The sequence below is a fragment of the Sceloporus undulatus genome, chromosome 1, assembly GCF_019175285.1.
Source record: "Sceloporus undulatus isolate JIND9_A2432 ecotype Alabama chromosome 1, SceUnd_v1.1, whole genome shotgun sequence".
Taxonomy (NCBI): Eukaryota; Metazoa; Chordata; class Lepidosauria; order Squamata; family Phrynosomatidae; genus Sceloporus; species Sceloporus undulatus.
Genome location: NC_056522.1, coordinates 151,786,144 through 151,792,870, shown reverse-complemented (window position 1 = coordinate 151,792,870; position 6,727 = coordinate 151,786,144).

The following is a 6,727-nucleotide window of genomic DNA, read 5'->3' as shown; positions in this document are numbered from 1 at the left end:
GAAACAAAAATTGCAAAAATAACAGTGTAGCAAACTGAGTCTTGGACATGGAAAGATATCTATGGCGCTATACAGACAGGCGCCATAGTGCGCCCTCATCACATGCGAGGGGCGGTGCTTCCAGACACCCCTCGCACGTGACGAGGGCATCAAAATGGCGGCACCCTGTACAGATGGGCACCGCCATTTTGATGTGACAGACACTTAGCACTATTGTGATGCTGCGAGTATGCCATTGGCATACTGCGGCGTCATAATCGCGCCACAAGAAGAGCCCGCTTTTTGCGGGTTCTTTATACTCTGCGGGGAAGTTCTGCGATCTGGAGGCTGCGGCTTCCCCATAGAGCAAAGCAAGGCGCTTTTTTGGATGGTCTGTCCTGCGCCTATATCTGTTAGTTTTAACTTGTAACTAATAACTTTCTAAGATCTGGTTCCAAGTAGCCTCTGGCTGTGCAATAACTAATCTTACTAGTGTATATCTTTCAGTCCTCTGGTTTTAGTAACGCTTTAAGAGCACAAAATGGTCACTTCAATGCATATTGGCCAACAGTCACAGAGCATCTCCATGTGGTTAGAAAATTACAAACTAAATGTCTTTCTAGATATTACACTCAGCTTTTCTAAATGAGACCACATACACCTTTCTCCTGATCATAGAAAAATGGGCACTCTCAGGACACACCTAGTCTTTTCTGATTCGTCTCAAGAAGCTAAGCCTGGTTACTCCTTGAATGTGAGGCTACCAAGGAATACCACGGTTCTCTGGGCGGGGTTATGAAAGAATCCTACATGAAATGCTGGAGACTTATTCCCACCTGAGTTGGCATTACTTGGTCAATGCTCTTGACTCAGTGCGAAGCTTTCCCAATGTTCCCATGAATTATTCACATAGTTTTATTTTTTATTTAATAAACATTTAATAACCAAGGAAGAGTTTAAAAATACTAATGAAAAAATACTCTTCCTCAGCTGAATGCATGTCTCTGCCAGGTCCTCTGTGCTTCAGTAGCAGAGCCTCTGTAACCTTCTGTGTCTCCAGTAAGCAGATGCCCTGATCCGGTGGGGGCCCCTGTTGGCTATGGATGGATGAGCTGTGCACAAGGCTTTTGTCTTGTAATCGAGCGACCTTACTGCCTGCACTTGTGTCTTTGGTGGGATACTTGGGAAAGGATCTTTCCATCCACTTCCAAATCTTTCCCCTGGTGCCTGCTACTCTAGGCTGCCTCGCTGTCAAAAAGGGGCACTTTTACTGTACCATTTTATATAAGGAACTTGAGTGTAGGAGAATTTTGGTATCTGTTAGGGGAGAGTTGTCCTGGATCCAGTCCCCTCGGATACCGAGGGCCAACTGTACAGAATACCACAATCCACACAGACACACACAGAGGATCATCCAAAATTATCCATTACCCAAGTATATTGTTCCAAACGTTTCCATGGATTGTGGGAATCATATATTTTAAGAGATTAAAAGCAGGAGGATGGTGATTTGTGTTTCAGTTTAAAAGATTACAAAACACTTGAAAGAGAAATGATGACCCTACTCCATGTTACTTAACATACCTACGAACATCTTGTTCAGGCACCTCATCTTATAAATTCCACATCTTTCCAGAATTGGCCAGAAGAAACACCTATAAAATGGGATATTCCATACAGGTTGCTGCTCTAGAGCTGGTTTGCAAAATTATTTCATTATGTAACAAAGGATGTAAAGGATGAAGTACAGGAAGACAATGGCAAAGAACTTACAAAATTCCAGCAGGAATAACTGTTTGTGCTCATAGTAAAAGCTGAATTAATGAGGAGGAAACTACATTAAATCATGGTTGTACCATGTGTGGAGAATGGGTGGGACTAAGAAAATATGGACATGTCAAAAAGGATGATAAGACAAAGCAAAGAAAATGGTGACTACTTTAGCAACAATTACAGTCTTTAACTTTAATGTGATTACTTTGCCTGATTTTAAACCAGAAAAGCTGACAAACGTACACATGTGTCTTATTAAAATTCTTCCTTAGGAGAAGTGCCAAAGAGCTGCCGCTGCCATTTTCCCAACAAGGCATTCAAAAAGGTCGGAAGCAGTGTTGCGATGGAGAAAGTAGAGTGGGTTAATGCTTCTTTTAGTTGCTCCCAGGATGGACAAATCTCTTGCCTTTCATCACTCTAATCAGAGAAGGTGATGGCTCCTTTATAGAAGTTAAAGTACACTACTTACACTGACCCATAGATAAGTCAACACATTTTTTGACTAAAATTTCTAAACATACATGAGTGTATAAACAGCCATCAAAGTTGACATTAAATGTGGTATACAAACATGCATACATAGGCAGGAATTTGAGACTACCATGCCATGAGAAAATTGTACACTGGCTTGTAGAACTTAATTACACAGTTCTGAGCACTTCTTCCCATCGTCATTTCACAAGCAGATGGAAGAGTGAAGAATCTGCTACACTTCATTTCCAGATCACAACTCAGTATGTATAACAAATCTTTGAAGGCTTTGGAGCATGAAGCTCAAGAGTCAGCATCTGTGCATCTTTACTGGTGCATTAACCTATACATTCCAACTGTTACATAGTCAAATGGAATTTTTAAAAACAAAAGTCCTACTTTTCCAACAGTCTCCATGGCTGGGAAACATTGATTCAGTTCAGATTTAATTCTAGAAGATGGATTGGTAGTATGTGAGCAGCTGGGCTTGTTCTCTCCTTTCTTCTCCTTCTCATATGCTTTGATTCTCCCTCTTATTGTCTAGCCTGGAGCAAACCATGGTTTGATGTTATATCTATTATGGTTGCCCAACACTCCAACATAAACCCAATGCCATTTACTTTGGTGGAAGAGAGTATGTCACAAAGCATACTGATAGATGATTTTAAACCATTGGAACTATTTTTTTCATTTCTTTGATCCTAATCTAGGGTCAGTGATGGAATGGAGGGCCAAAGCTCAGTATCTGGGCATATTTTCCATTGATAAGGTCCATAGTTCAATCCCTGGTATCTGCAGAGTGGAGCGGGGGATATCTGTGCAAACCTTAACAACCACTACTAGTTAGCATTGAATTACGTGGCTGTTCCTAAGTTTCTCTTGTTAGTTGTGCTTTAGGACAACCAAAGTTTTGCAATTAGTGCTCCCTTGCTGCAACAACTCCACTGGCTACTGTTCTAGTTCTGGGCACCGTTCAAAGTGCTCATGATGAAGGCTGACCATATTTTCTTGAGTCAAAAATGGGACACTGGGATGGCAAAAACAGGATAGGGTTATTGAATATTCCATATTCATTAAAAAGTAAGATGATAAGAAAGGTTTTATTGCATAAACATATTGAACTGACAAATATTCTTCAGTGATAGAATCCATGCAAAGGTTTAGGTAGATGTACAGAGGTACTGTATTTTACCATGATAATACCATGACTATTTCTCTGATGAAGTAATCTTGCATAGCAAATTTCAGTCTTTCAGCAACTTATCATAAAACTTCTCACACTTCATGACAATTATTTTTTTGACAACCACAGTTTTCAAACAGGGATCTTCAAACCATTTCCACAACATAACAGGGCATTTTAAAATATTTATTTATTTATTTATTTATTATTGAAAATGGGTCAACATTGACATATATTAGAATAATGGGACAGTATCTCCCTTTTAAATATGTTGTTAGCCATCTTGGGTCCCATTATTAGGAGAAAAGTGGGAGACAAATGAATAAAATCATCATCATCATCATCATCATCTTTTACATGTGAAGTTTTATCTAGTTCCTTCACAGCTGCTTTTCAAAGCCCGAATCTTCTTCAGATTTCTTGACTACAGTCTCCATTGTGATTAATGACTGAGCCAAGTACAGTCAGCCCTCATATCCATGGGGGATCTGTTCTGGACATCACTGCAGATACCAAAATCCATGAATGCTCAAGTTCCATTGTCCCCAATGGCTGTGTATCCAGCAATAGCAAGCCCACGTTGTGCCCAATGGTGGCTCCACCACCATTACGGACAACGGTGGCAGCACATGTACATGGCCGCATTGACATTAGAACCAGATGAAGTCCCAAATAGCAGTGTGGCTGTGTGCATATGCCACCACTGGGGACAACACAGACTTGCCATTGGCAGATATTCAAATACATGAATACCGAGGGCTGACTGTATAGAACTATGTTGCTGTCTTTATCATTCACTTTAAGATATATAAATTATCCGGGCTCATTGATTTTGTTTCTAGAGAATGAATAATCCACAGTAGCCATCTTAATATGTGTCTTAAACACCTAAACATCACCTTGAATCCTTAGGGGCATTTTTGTGTAAGGCCAAACAAAGGAAACAGGGTGCCTGTACATTAATTCTGTGAGAGGGTCATAAAGCAGAGTTTCCTTTGATTCCAGAAGCAAAGTCACAGTTTAGTTTTCACTCCTCTAAAGCGTCCATGATGGAAAAATTGAATAGCAGCCACTGAACCCATGAATCTATTTAAATGAAACTATCCGAAGATACTGAACATTAGCCGTTAATGAACATTAGTATTAGGTTTAATGGAAACATTAGCCAGAATATTTTCAGAAGGGCAGTATGGAGAGATATGAAAAACGCCTGTTTTACGATTTCAGAGATATGACTTCTAGATAATCAGCAAATTTTGTCCGTTATCCACCAAGAAGGCAGCTAGATCTCCACTTAGGGTTGCCATCATTCTATATACCACAAACCCGGGAAAATGTACGACAAAACGTAAGGCGTTCAAGAATAATGGAGGACATGCCCAACTAAAGGCCAAAAACATAAATGAATAAATGAAAAACATTAAGCCTCCACACCAAGCCCCCAGGGAGGCCTGCCAGGCCCCAGATCTCCCTGTCCCATCACACTGAAAATGTGGCATGGGAGGTGGAGGCGGCAGCAGAATGCCCAGCACCCACCCTGAGCCCCCTTACCTTATTTTCTGGGGCCTCAGTTGAGGCTCTGAGCGCGGCACTAGTACTGCCTCCTTCAGCTCCAGGGAGACCTAACCGGCCACGCTGTATCTTCTGGGGCCTCGGCCCCGAGTATAGTGCTGCCTCCTGCAGCCTTGGGGAAGCCTAGCTAGCCAGCTGTGTTGTGTCTTCTGGGGAGGAGGACCAAGAGTCCATCTTGGACAGCATTGCCAATTTCCAGTGAAATCTCTGGAATCCAGGAAATTTAATTAATTTCTTCCCAGGGATTTTGATTGAATATTCCGGTAAATATTGGGGAATTCCAGGGATTTTTGGTTTTTGGTAAAACATTCCGGGGAATATCTTCAAAGCTTGTTGGCAACACTAATCTTGCAGGAGGAGGAAAAGAATTTCTGCCTTGTTCCAACCACATTTTCTCCAGTAGACTGTAGATTGACAAAGTGTGGCCCAGAGCAAGGCAGGAATCTGGGACTGAAGGCTCAAAAATGCCCAGCGAGGACAGGACATTTTTTCGACCCTCCAATCTGGGATTGTCTCGCCATAAATGGGAAAATGGCAACCCTATCTCCACTGAGAATTAGAAAACACCACAGAGTCCGAGGTCAAGACAACAGAGAATCTAGATACTAGGAGCCAGTGCTAGCAGCAATCACAGCGAGGGATCATGCAATAACCTCTAGCAACCAGCATTAGTCTCTCTCCCACTTAAGTAAGGGAAACTCTCCCTCGTGCCACCTGAGGCTGGTTGGCTAATTGCCTCTCGGCAATCCTCTGTGATCTGCGTCTGCAAGAACTCTCGGCTCTTCTCTCTTTGTAAGAAGGCACCTGCAGGCAAGCTTCGTCTCCAGACTCACCACTAGGCTGTGGTACCGTAGGAAGCCTCTCTTTGGCACTAGGACCTGGTTGAACTTCCTCCTCTGGGGCTAGAGGATCACAGCTGGTACCTGGCAGGGCAGGAACAGCACCTGGCGTTACCTCAATCAGCCCTTGCTCTGGAGGAGGCTCATCCTCCTCCTCATCCTCCGAGAGCTGATCTTGGCTGGCCATGACACTGATGTTCTCTCTCAGGCAGAAGAGCATTAAATTGGCAAATTTTCTCATTTCTAACTTGGCCACTGCATGTCAGGACAAAGGCCATTATGCCTTTCACTTCTATGTTACAAAAATGATTTAAGATTATTTATGTGGCTCAGCGGTTAAGATCATGACTCTGACGATTGCGAGACTAGATAAATAGGTACCACTTCAGTGGGAAGGTAACAAGGTTCAGTACAGTCATACTGGCTACATGATCACAGAGTTGTTTTTGATAATGCTGGTCCTTCGGTTTAGTAACAAAGATGAGCAACACCCCTTACAATCGGACACAACAGTCGGATTGTTCTGGTGGTCATGTGGCCAGCATGACTGCACCGAATACTGTTACCTTCCCACTGAGAAGTGGTACCTATTTATCTACTTGCATTTGCATGCTTTCAAAGTACTAGGTGGGCAGAAGCAGGGATTAGTGACAGGAGCTCACCCCATGATGCAGCACTTGGGCCTCAAACTGCTAACCTTACGACCTTACGATTGTCAGAATTGGTGTCTTAACCACTAAACCACCTCATCCCTATAAAATATTACAAGATGAATATACATGAATGTGCAAATGAAAATATGCACACTAAATAAACAAAATGTTTTGTTTATATATTACATGCAGGGGAAACATGGTGTCCAAATGTAGATGTAAAGGGGCAGTCCTCTATTGAACATTTAGTGAGGACT